Source organism: Arachis duranensis, chromosome 3 (genome assembly GCF_000817695.3).
Source record: "Arachis duranensis cultivar V14167 chromosome 3, aradu.V14167.gnm2.J7QH, whole genome shotgun sequence".
NCBI lineage: Eukaryota > Viridiplantae > Streptophyta > Magnoliopsida > Fabales > Fabaceae > Arachis > Arachis duranensis.
In genome coordinates this window covers 56,821,659-56,835,371 of record NC_029774.3, presented here as the reverse complement: position 1 = coordinate 56,835,371, position 13,713 = coordinate 56,821,659, and the positions used below count along the sequence as shown (strand labels likewise).

At 32.4% G+C, this 13,713-nt stretch overlaps 1 pseudogene; it reads right to left on the bottom strand.

Moving 5' to 3' along the window:
• Window positions 1-1,801: 1,801 nt before the first annotated feature.
• LOC110278555 (uncharacterized) lies at window positions 1,802-12,711 on the bottom strand (annotated as a pseudogene).
• Between the last annotated feature and the right edge of the window lie 1,002 nt (window positions 12,712-13,713).

The window sequence follows — 13,713 nt, the reverse complement described above, 5'->3', positions numbered from 1 at the left end:
ATGTGTTTAAAGTATAATTAACAAAATCAAACTTTTTCCAACTTGAATATTTATCTTGTGAATGAATTATTAATCTCTTAAGTGCAAGTAGTTGTTGTTGTAAGAATTTGTTGATTTACATTTTTTTAAATGGAGAGTTGGAATCTTAGGCTTCAAAATGGAGGCCCCCTGTTTTGTGAAAACCAACAACCATTAAATGTTGACACTACATATTTACAATGTTGTTCTTTGCATTTGATTATTCCATATCATAACAATGTCAATGTGTTTTTGCAGTAGCCCACCATGTTATGCCGTTATGCCATTATGCCACTTATCAATGTCTTTGGAGGTGATGTGGTGTTGTTAAGCAGATTGAGGCAATTTTTATTACAAAAGGTTATTTCGCCAAATTAATTTGTGTTTAACGGATGTTCTTTAATAGATTTGAACACTAAATCAGATGAGGTTGTATTAGAATTCCTTTGTATTGTGAAAGGATGACCTATGAACTCTAAAGGGTATTAATTTGATCATTCCTTCTAACCCAAATATTGGAAGACGACAAATAGTATTATATGGCTTGAGGTTTTGGTAAAATGAACGGATTAGTTGAACCATTTTGCAATCCAATGGATTCAATGCTACTCAGGGACATATTAGGAATATACAAGGTTATAACAAATAATTAAAGTTTTTGAATTTTTTTAGGAAAGATGTGATGATGATTAAGTATGGAGATTTCTACTGGTGTTGAAAACATCTTTTGACATTTATTGTGTGAAATGAGGCAATAAATTTACGCAATAGAATGGTAACTCAAGACAAGTTATTCCCTTTTAATAACAGTTCTTTTGAGTGGTCATGGTGAAAATAAATTAAGAGAATAGTTGATATTGTGCTAGATAAAGAAATCAGTATTGCTACTTAAAAGATTTCTTTAGTCTTGATGTTCTTGTTAGCAATTATTGGGTAATGTAACCATTCCGAGTCTAATTTACAATTGTTTCATTTTGTCAACAAATATTTACAGCTTGGAGATTGTTCTAGAATGATGATTTATTCGTGTAAAAGCTGCTAGAATGTAGTCTTCAATGGCACATGTGGCAACGGACGTGTAAACCCAGAAACTGTAAAGTATTTATGATTTTGAAGTCTTGCAAGATTAAGTTAATATGATTGACAGGGACTGATAGATATGCCATACTTTGTTGTTGGAAAACTTGTATTTGTTATGATGACAATTTTGATGAATAAATATTGACATTAATATTAGATAAGTAGGTGGGTGTCTGGGCGGCTCTAATAGGAGATTAAACAAAGAATATTTAATTTTTTGAAAGGTTTAGGGGTTGGATGTATGTTGGTTATGCAGAAAATAAAACAATAAAAAGAGAACTGACATAATAGCAAGAAAATGTGATAAAACTCCAGACAAACTAAGGTACAGCACATCTAATATTGAAAAAACAATAAGAAGATTGCTACCTACATGAAAGACTAAATTTCATCCATATAATCCTTAAGCTGCAATGGTTAATTGTAGGCTGCACCTGTCATTAAGTCATGTGGAATATCATGCTACCAAGAACGTTGGAGTACTTAGCTCGAAACCTGCATCAGTATTTAATCAGGTTAGTATCTATAAATAGTACTATGGCTATGGAATACAGATAGATTGAATATTGATGAAACTGTTTTGACATTTGGTGGAAAAACATAATTTGTTAGAGCTACTATTGCGCAATTAATGAGGTAAGATTATAGTAGATAGTGGAGTCTGGTAATGCATACTCCATCTAAAACTGGTGATCATATTTTTTCAGGCAACATATTTGAATACTTCCTTGAAAACTACATTGTCTGTCTCTTTGTTATCACCTTCCTCATGACATAACAAAACCTTGAGCCCCTTCTTGTGTGTAACTCTCGAGAGGGTAACATATAATTGGCCGTGGGTAAAAACTGGCTTTTTTAAAATCAAACCAACTTTTGAAAGTGATTGCCCTTGGCTTTTATTGATAGTCATGGCATAGGATACCATAATGGGAAATTGTCTTCGTTGGAACCTGAATGGTATTCTGTGATCCGAAGGACTTAAGGTCATTCTTGGGACAAACACCTTTTGGCCAAAATTTCTGCCTGCTATGCTCCTTGCTTCAATGATATGTTTTCCAAGTTTAGTGATTACTAAGCGTGTTCCATTACAGCCTGACAGAATGATCAATGTTCCGCAATAGCATTATAGGTGTCCCAACCTTCACAGTTAACTCATGATTTAGTACTCCAGAACACTTGATTGTGTTTAGGAATTCAGGAGTATGTATAGATGCTAGCAAGTCATTGTTGGCTTCTATTGGACAAGCTTTGTCAGAGCTATAATATGTTATAGTTTCAACTGGGTTCAAGCTCATCATATATTGGTTTATCTCATCCATAATTTGCAAGGTCGGTGCAAGTATGGCTCGATCCTCTGCTCTATATTCACCATTTAGTCCTGTAAACATTTCCGGGTAAGTAGCTTTACAAATAGCTACAATAGGATCATCCCAATCATTAATTAGGATGTCATCCAGGATTTTTACACTATCAACTCTATCATTAGATGTACCACATCTTCCATCCCCAATATCCAATATCCAATCTGCAAACTACTTTAACTCCTGAGATGTTGTATGGCTCCCGTCTGTTTGTAGACGCATATTTTTTGTTAAAGATAAAATCTTGCAGCTGTTCCATATATACGATGAATTTATCGTTGCATTGACAATTTCCTGTCTGGTACCTTTCGGTATCACATGTAGTATTTGGCGAAAGTCACCTTCGAATACAATTGTCTTCCCTCCAAATGGCTCGTTGAGGCTGTTAGAATTCCTGAATCGTAAGATATCTCGCATAGTCCTATCAAGAGCTTCAATACAGTGCTTGTTTACCATTGGTGCTTCATCCCAAATGATGAGTTTGCTTTTAATTAATAGTTCAGCTAGATGACTACCTTGCTTTATGTTGCATGTGGAGTACTCATCTAAGTTAAGTGGAATTGCAAACCATGAGTGTGCTGTCCTCCCACCTGGTAATAAAAGAGATGCTATTCCGCTTGATGCAACAGTCAGTACAGTTTCGCCTTTAGATCTCAATGCAGAAGCCAAGGTCTTTCAAACAAATGTTTTTCCTGTTCCACCATATCCATAAAGGAAGAATACTCCCCCTTTCCTATTATGAACAGCCAACATGATTTCTTTGTACACCACTTTCTGCTCATCTGTCAATTGTTGTAAGTAAGTAGCATGTTCTTCTGCTAATCTTCGCCTATCATATCGAAGCTCATCACATATCAGCCGATTAGTCCCACTTGCCATCAACTGCAATGAACATGTGTCCATGTTTGGGAACGGCATTGTTGGGAAATCCTTGAGGCTCCTGTTATAGCTATTCATTATGTTCTCAACATCTATCAGAGTTAATTCCTTTAACTCTTCATCTGTTAGGTGTAAATCTGTATGAAGAAACAAAAACCAAACTATTCATTATAATAAAGTGTTCTTATAATCCATGTATAATAGGAATAATTTATTAAGGTATGCTAAAATTATATAATGTTGTTATTCCAAAGTAACTTTATGCATATATGTACACGACATTTGAAATTTCTTTGTAAAAACCATGCCTGATTTAATTCTTTAGAGATTGTATTAAGTAAATATAAACTCATTTTTTAATATTAATAATTGTATCACAAAACTATATACATAACTTAAACATGGTGCTTACCAGGGTTGTCGAGTAGGGTTCTTTGACGATGAAGTATGTCATCGGATAACAAACTCCATGTGTTTTCCCATACATGTTCAGACCTCTCCATTGAATTTGAAAACAAAAGTGTCACAAAGAGTTTGCGCAAAAATATTCCTGAACTCCAATGACTTACTTCCTCTATTGCATCGATGTATTCTCTATCATCATCTAGAAGACCTCTTGCATAGCATGCATCTCTAAAGGTTGGGTACAAAATTCCATCAACAGTCCTAATATCTTCATAGCATGTAGGTCCTTTGGCAAAGTTAAGTAGTAGCCTTAGATAGTATACTTCCCTAGATCCAGGTGGTACAAAGAAAATCCTGCCAATAACAGAATGAGATTTACGTGGACACCATTCCCTTTCTTTAGCCTTCCAAACAAACTTTGTAGGAAATTCAGCATAGGTAAGGGATCTTGTTGCACAATATTGTTTATTTGGCTCAAACCATCCCAAAAACATAGATTATTTAATGGAGGCTTCTCTAGCAACATCGTCTATGTTTTCGTGGTCCTTGAAAATAATGGTTTGCTCATTCTCCAAGTGAAAACCCAACCTTACAACAGAGGGATCTCTGTAATGGAGATTGTATCCAAAAATCCTCCAGGCTGCTTCACATGGAGAAATGTATCTACAATCATAATACATGCTAACTTCATCAATTTTGTCATCTTCATGATCTTCAGTATCACTCCTATAAAAAGAAGCTGTTACACGGTCATTTCCTTTGTTGACATACTTAAATAAGTACTTAATTGACCTTGACTGATTACACCACTCTACATTGATATGTGCTCCATATTTCAATAATAATGATCTATTGTGTGGTACGACATATCGGTTGTCAAGATCAACACCGGACTTATTTATTATTTTGTTGTCATCTCTTCGTCTATATATTGGATACCCATCATCATCGATTGTTGTGGTGTCAACAAATCTTTTAGGAAAGTAGCATATGCATTTTCCATTCTCCATGCATGGAGACTCTTTCCTAAGTGTACCACATGGACCACGCATCATGTGTTTTTCAACAGCTTCATAATATTCTGGATCTTGGTGCTTGTCCGGTATCTCAGCAGAAATAATTTTGTCTATGTCATCCCCGGTTGGATACTTATCATCCCGATGAAGGAAAATGAGTATGTGGGCATGTGGGAGCCCGGTTTTTGAAATTCAATGGTATAAACAATTGAAAAAAATACATAATTTGTCGTTAGTAATCTATAGATTCTAATAAAAAGAAATCATATTTTATTTTCTTTAATAAATTTTCTACCTTTTTGAATTTTTAGAAATCTCTCCCATAATAACCGCATTACCTTGTAATTTAAAAAGTGTGTTTGATAATTATTTAACATCCTTTTCCACCATTATATTTTTATTTATGTTCGAGACAGCTTAAAATGGACATTATAATTTTGGAAAACAATAAATTTATGAATGACAACAATTGTGAACTAATAATCTAAACTATAAGACCAAATTCTCTTTTATGCTTCATGCAATCTTTTGTCATGAAAGTCCTGAAACATTGTTAAATAGTATGTCTATAAATATTTTCTTATATTAATGGCTTGAGAATATAGAAGATGAGTTAGAATTGATAACCTGCACAAACTCTACCGAATATCTTGTTTGTTTTGATATCTTTTATTAAATGATCCAATTTCACTTTGAAAGCCTTGCAAATCATGTCTGGACGGTCTTCTGCATTTAGTTCTCTATTTTTTAGGAAGTCTTCTAACTCAGGCCACTTAGGATTGCATGTGAATGTAATGAAAAGATCGGGATAACCAACCACTTTACATATAGCCATAGCATCTTGATAATTCTGGATCATATACCTTGGTCCTCCAGTAAATGATGAGGGTAAAATAATTCTTTTACCACAAGATAACGGTCTAGTTTCTCCACTTAAAACAGCTTCTTTAATTCCCTTATACATCTCACATCTGAACTTCTCTTGATCAAGTCGTATATAATTTAACCTTGCTGATTCAATCATGGAGTAGCCATCAACCAGAAATTGTTGGAACAATCTTCTTGAATATAGTATGGGGATCCATCAGCCAATCTCTCTTGTATTCGAAAAGCAAAGAATTCCTTCATGGATACCTCTTGTCTTCCTTTTCCTTCATTGGCATTACTCTTATTGAGAGGTATCTCTTCTTTGTATCCATCCTCTCCATAGGGAAACAATAACGGATATTGTAAGCCTAAATATGCAGGATTAAATTGAGTAATCCGTTGCAATTTATGACTTTGTGTCTCTACCACGATGTCCCTGTCAGTTCTGTTTATATCAAAATCACCCACAATCAAAGCTGCCACCTCGTTGGTTGATGGTAAATTATACCTTCTACCATCCTTGTCTCTCTTGCCCAATAGCCTCAATTTCACCATTGATCTAGGCTCAACACTAATTGATTCCCTAACCATGCGAAATGCTTTGACCAAAACATTATGCTCATCAAGCATTTTCTTCAAGTCTCTGACAATATCTTCGTGAATTTTATTGTTCTCTTCCCCCTATATATTAAATTAAAATATAAATTAAAATATAGAACAGAATGAGTTACAAATACTGAGTACCTCTTATAATAAGCAACAGATTTTCTGATATATTATAGTTGTAGATAGTTGGGTTTGATTACTCACCTGATAACAGCGATACGATTTTGCACCTCATTTTGGGTATCAAATACATACAGTTGTGCAAATTTCGCAGGACTCTCTATTTTGGGTATCAGACTACCCATCAAGTGATAATTCTCACCACATAGAATAAATGTCGGTGGTCCCCTTGTGGAATTGATATTACGGTCAACCTTTGCCCCCATCGATGTGAATTGAAACATACTATTATAAGTCCTTATGTTGTCACGAAAGTGCTTGCTTTTGGCATCATCATTGTACAACAAATCATACAACACCTTAGGAGCATCCTGTAAGTGTGGAATCTCTACTTGCCCACCTCTACAACAAAGTGTATATTTGGGATCACTTGTATTGTAATGTTTTCGTATTCTTTCGTCATACCAAAACAACGCATGACAATATTCACATTGATAGCGTAGATCACCCATGTGCCAATATTCTGCAAATGATATTAGAACCAGACTATTATTTGATCTAATTGATAAAATTATTAAGAAATAAGCCTTCAAAGTAATAAATAACAGTTACTACATAGTACCCGTATTTTCTTCTGCATTAACTTTTTTATTCCTTGACTTCCTGTTAATCAACCCTACAAATGGATTCCAGGAGTTGCACCAGCATAGTGAGTGACCTCAAACATAATAGATTTATGAACAATTGACTTAAGTTAAGATTTTATGTTGACATAATACTAAATAATCACCTTCAGAACGTGTGTTCTTATTACATTGCTTTGGTACACCAAATTTCGGCAACTTAGCCGCACATGTGGTTCTTTGGCCTATTAGTTGAGTAAACACAAAGAAATTCTTATAAGGAGTCCTCAAGTCTTAAAGTGAAGTAGTTCACACACATAGAGTAATAATGTTAAAAATGAGGTAAAATTACATATATTAAGTTGACTTTGAGCGGATGAGTCCACTTGATTGTTGGCACCATTTAAATAATTCGGTGTTATCATGTGTGATGTACTGGCTTGATTTATCGTAGTAAATGAGTCACTGAGTAATTGGGATAAATTGAGGGAGATACTGCCACCTGAAAAAATTGATGAATATAAGCATGGTCAATTAAATCTTGTATAATTCTATTTACATTTTGACTGATTCTGTTTCTTGTATAAAATGATTGGACCTGATATAAGCATAGTTTAGCTCATTGATGTGGTCCATATTTTTTATAATTGTGTTGATTATGGTATATCTTTTTCTTTTTTTTAATTTCTATCATGCAAACTGCTGTGAAAGAATGATCAATATCAAAGTATTAAATAGCCACGGTTTTTTTGTCCAATATGAAGTTCATATCAAGTCTAAAAACATCCTTTTTTTGTCCAGTTATATGTGGTAGCCCATTTAAGAATGACTCAACTAATGGCTTAAAAGATATTGATAAGTATGTTCTTGGCTTTGAACCATTTTGTTTTTTTTTTCATTGTGTGTCCCAAAACTATCCTTATTACTCTGTTGATATTGTGATAAAGGTTTTAAATTATTCAGTTTAAACTTCTTGAATAAACTTCATTACTAAGACATGTGATTGAACAAAAAGTTGATAGGATGACCCCAAAAATAATAGGTTCTATTAAAAATTACACTATGTGAAAATTAATGATATGAGAATCATCTATAAGGTGAATTATCTGCAAACACAAATTTTAATGTGTAATTATTTTTACGGTGATTTGACTATAATTATTTCAAGTAAATAGCATTGAGAAAATTTAGTTGATTTTCTTGTTAGAGAAAGTTTTCTTATTTAAAATAATTGATTAATTATGATAAAGAGTAACAAAGAGTTTTAAAGTTAACCAATGACGTCAACTTCATTTACTTTCTCCAGTCAATAAAATGTTAAATTTATGAAATTTATATTTTTTATAGCCATGTAGTGCATGATTTTCATAATGATTTAGGTAGTTTATTAAATTATGAGTCCCAGAAATTTGGAGAAGGTGTTGATTCAACATTCTTAATTTCAATTACGTGGACTTCATGTACTTTCGTCATACATGTATTGTTGGATGAAATAAAAAAAATTTTTTAGTATTAGTTGATTAAGATAGAAAAAGACAAATTATTTTTTTATTTACTAAATTAATAAATACATTTTTTTAATTATAAGATATCGATTATTATTCTAAATACAATTTATAGTTTTTCCATAATTTCTTCAATATTTCTGAAATTTATATTATACTTAACCAATAGAATACATCTCATTATTACATGTTCTTAGGTAGTCTTTTTATATTCATTATTTGAATTATTATGAACGCTCCCATAGTTCTTAATTATAGATTATTTGTATAATATTTTTTGCAACCATGTGCGCCTTCCACTATAGTTATAAGGAAACAAAAAGCTGTTTCAACTTCAGATATACATTTACAAATAATAGATTTAATACCTGGAGATCCATGGGTTGTTGGACTCTCATTAAGGGTAGTTGTTCCTTGCATACCTTCACAGCATATACATTCAAAATATAAAGATATGAGCAATAAAGATTAGCAAATTTGTGCAATGTCAAGTTTAATCAGCTTCGACATTTATTTAAAGATTATACTTTTAATTAAATTTAACCTTGTTGAAATTGAGTAGTGTTATAGTGCCTACTCTCAGCGAGTTTCAATGCTCTTACTCTTCTAGCATTCTTTTTTGTCTCTGATAGAAAGAAAAGAATAGTTTGTTTACATAGGTTTAACTTTGCTTAAATTCAACCAACTTGTCTAGGTCGAATTAGGAATAGCTAAGTACCTGTTGGCAAGTTAGCAGTATTGGAAGGTAAATCTACGAGAGTTGTTCTGAAATTTGTTGACGATTTGACTTTGCTATCCTTCTGATTCATAGTATGAGAATCTATTTTATAGGGCATGTTTTCCTTATCTGGATGTAGGCTTTGGTGTGGTGTATTACTTAGTAATGTGTCTATTGTACTTGAAATTATTCTCATATAATTTAATGACATTGCGAATTAATTTTACTAACTGATATCTTACAATGGTGATTACCAGTTGTTTTAATAAACCATCCCAGAAGGTGTTGTCCTGCCCCAGCATGTGAACTGCTTTGTATTTTGATATTTCTGATGGCCATATTTTGACAGCTAGAATTGTTTTGAACCTTCCTTGACTTATTAGAACATGTTTCTGCTACTGGTTCTGAAGTAAAACAATGTAAATGATAAAATATATGCTGGTTTATCCTCAAGATATAAGTATAAAAGACAAAGGCACAAATCTGATATGCAACAATTTCATAATAGCTAAAAGATTCTTCTTCTATTCACACTGATTGGTTGAGATATCATGCTCTATTAAGCTTGAACTTGAATCAAAATTTATATGTTGTATAATTTTAATACCTGTTTTTCTGGAGGAAGATGAGATGATGTTGTATTGGATAGGCATTTCTAAATACTTTTTGCGTTGCTCTGGTATTCTCATCCTCTTCCTCTTGTCATTAATAATTATCCTTCTTTCCTTCTTGGCCTGTGAATAAGGCATTTGCTCCATTGCTACCGTGTCTATCTAACATAACATAGGTTGAATGTATTTCAGATTATGAAGATTGTAGTGCATCGTACTTTGAATAACCATTATTAATTCCACCAAGGGATTTTTTTTACGAAGCTAACTTGTGCCACGTGAACCTAAAAGCTTATCTTTGTAGGCAGACCGGGTTAGACTTAGTTAAATTAGAAATGATTTTTTAATAATAATATAGGCCAAATTTTCATTTATTGTGAGCGTACCACTAACTAAACATTAAGTACTTCTATAGGAATTATTCAATCACATCTCAAAATATCTATTTTTATTCACAACTATATTTAATCGAGGACTTTAACATTTAATCCTCCCCATCTTAATTGTATGAACATAGATTTTTGAGTCATATCACAGCTAGCATTGTATCTTTGTTTAAGGATTTGTGACTACTCACATGACTAAACTGACATTAGTTTATTATATATAGGTACCACTTATTGATAACTTCCTATTATTATATTTCTTTAAAGGTATAAACTATTTATTTCAAAATTTTGATAGATCGTAAAAAGCATTGAAAAATACGGCATGTACTCATGATTATATAACTATTATCACAACCGGCACACATTTAGATTTTTTAACACATTTTTCCTGAAAAAATTATAAGTTACTTATTTGCTCCTCCAAATTTAATTTTGTGAGAAGAAATCTATTTAAAGAATGCTATGTGTTTTTTTTAATTACTCTGTTGGTCCCTTTAGTTTCGCAAAATCTTTAATTAGGTCTTTGTATTTTTTTTATTTTAATTGAGTCCTTGTACTGGAATCTTTTTTTAATTGGATCTCTACATTTTTTTTCCTTTGATTTGGGTTCTTGCACCATTTCTTTTTAGTTGGGTCCATAAAAAATTAAGCTAATTACTGCCAAGAGGGGCCTAATTAAAAAAAATCTGGTACAACACGCAATTAAAAGAAAAAGAACATAGAGACCTAGTTAAAATTTTTGCAAAATGATAGAGACCAACAGAATAATGAAACCTTTTTTTATCATTCATAGTGTGTTGTTACTTGTTACAACAACAATTTGAGAGTGAATGCATAGGTAGGTCCTTCCAAAATGTTTGAATTCAACAACTTAGCATGTTTGCTACTCTGGACTTGCATAGTTTATCATAAAGTTTCTTCTATAGCCACAAATAATTTATGTAAAACTAAAGAGTAAAAATTATGAAATTATTGTAAATTTATTAATTTTGATTTACTTGGTTGGTTGCCACAAGAATAAGAAGAAAATAATTCATATTTTACTTATGTAAGGATAATAATGTTGTAATTTTATTAGATTAATCACACAAACACACTATTCTCACCTCAATAATACACCAGCCCGTAAATAATTGATGACAACATAGTTAGGAAGTTATATCATACAGAAGAATGCCAGATTACTACATTCATGACCTAAACCCTATAATAGTAATTGGCTTTGATTGAATTAAATACAACAATTACAAACAACACTGCTTAAGAAGACATTTAGTGAATGTTAAAGACTCATAATTCAGATTGGACACTAAATGTATACGTAACAAATACTTAAAGTACATACACAACTCTTCATCTAGCACATCAGTTATACTTTTACACCATGTAAAGTCCCTGTGAGTGGAGAGTAACTGTTTTCACAAAAAGAGACTCATTCCAAGTGTGATGCATCAAATGTTCTGTCTTAAAAATATTGAACTTATTCCTTGATAACAGAAGTTTAGTTTTCTCTCCATCATTAGCTCCACCATGATTGTTTCTAGACTCCAGAAGTGAAATAATATCTTTACCAACAAATAAAGTAGGATTGTAAGGAATCCGCAAGCTAGAAATTTTTAGCATCTTTTCCCAAATCAGCTGATCTTGACCATCACGAATAATTTCCCAAAAATTAATTTGGATGGTCCATCCTACATATAGTGTGGATATGAATCCAACTCCATCATTGAAGTGTGTTAAGGAGTGGTAAGTTGATTTAACAGCATCCGGTACCTCACCCTCGTAACATAGCCTTTGTTGTAAGTTGAAAGTGACGATTAATGCTGGTTCAGCATAGGAGGTGCCTTCCCACACTATCCAGTAAACAATCCCATTTTTCATAATGTATTTCGGGCCAACCTTCTGGACTTTGCTTTGAATTGTTCAGTCCAATTCCTCTTGTATGAATTGTAGAAAGTCCAAGACATTTTGGTGTCAGAATAGTGCCTTTTGTACACATGCACTATCCTATACTCAATGGTATCCTCCAAATAACCAAAAGCATAGATAGAAACAGCATACCGTGAATGTTTTCTTGCTTCATCAGATGCAAAAGCCAACATTCGGGTTAAAGGATTCCAAATAAGAAGTCAAGAGATAAGACCATCCTGAGAGTACCTTAAACAGAGATTCCCATGATCAGAACCTATAAGAGCATAGTAGCCAAAGTTGTTTATGGCCACTGGTATATTTAAATCAAGATGCTCGCCAGTTTGAGCATCAACCCTCTCAAACCACTGGGAGTTTTCATTAGCTGGATAGTATCCAATACCAATAATGACACTCTGCTCTCTATTTTTGTTTTGCTTGTAATGTTCCTTCACAAAGGATGGTGTCGACAATGTATATCTCCATGACTGATTTGTACTCCTACATCTCCCAACTGTCTTGGAATTAGCCTTAGCAAATATTTTCCAAACCAATTCATCACCTAGATGAGGCATGCAAACTCTATTTGGTGGGGTGTGACTCATTTTTAAGATACAATTGAGTAATGTTTGTGCAAAACTTGTTAAGTGAGAAGATGTTAGTTTGTGTTTTGAGTTTGCCAGGATATAAAAAGGTGAGGCTTATGGTGGTGTGTTCGTAAATATAAAGGTCGTTGCATAAAAAAAATTAAGGAAATTCAAGTTTTAGAATTCAACTTGGTAGTACTAAGATGCCTTTTATTACTTATGTGTTTTTTAAAAAGTTCCATTATATTCCGGAAAAATTATTTTAGATTCATTAAATAATTTAATGAATAATTTTCTTATCTGTTAATGTGTAAGTCCATAACCCATTAAAGTTGTGATGTTGAGACACGTACAAATAATCAATAAACTTTTTTTTATGCATGATGGTTACATATGTTGAAAATTATTTAAACTGGTTTATGAATTAGTGATCCTTTTATAGTTTTCTTCTTTCTTAGTTATGGAGTGCAATAGTGTGTATTAATTTGTATTGAATGTGGGTGGAATATAACACTAATTTAGTCATAAAAAAATAAGGGAGAATTAGTTTTGTAATTAACTAATTCAAAGTATTTGAAAAGAAATTGAAGTTCCCTTAATGTATTGATTTAACATTAACAAACTTAATGTCAAGATGGGTTACCATCTAAGCCACTGTCTAGTACATTATACATGGAACTCCAGCTGTCATCAATTTGTAAATACGTATAGAGTATCTAATAATCCTCATCCAAAATGAATTTCATTTAAAACTCTATTCATTTATCATTACATCTATTATATAGCCATTGTTGGTAATTGTGCATATCATTCATATGACCATAAAGATCATTCCAAAATATTTGAATGATTTGGAAGATAATAAGTTATATAGCTTAGTCGTGACTAATTATTTATTCAACATATGTATGGCTTATAACTTGATTTGATTGCATTCAGCTTGATTTAAACTGGAGAAAATTTCACTCTTCTTTTTTGATAGATATTAAAATGATATTTTTTTTTTGCTAAAATGTACAT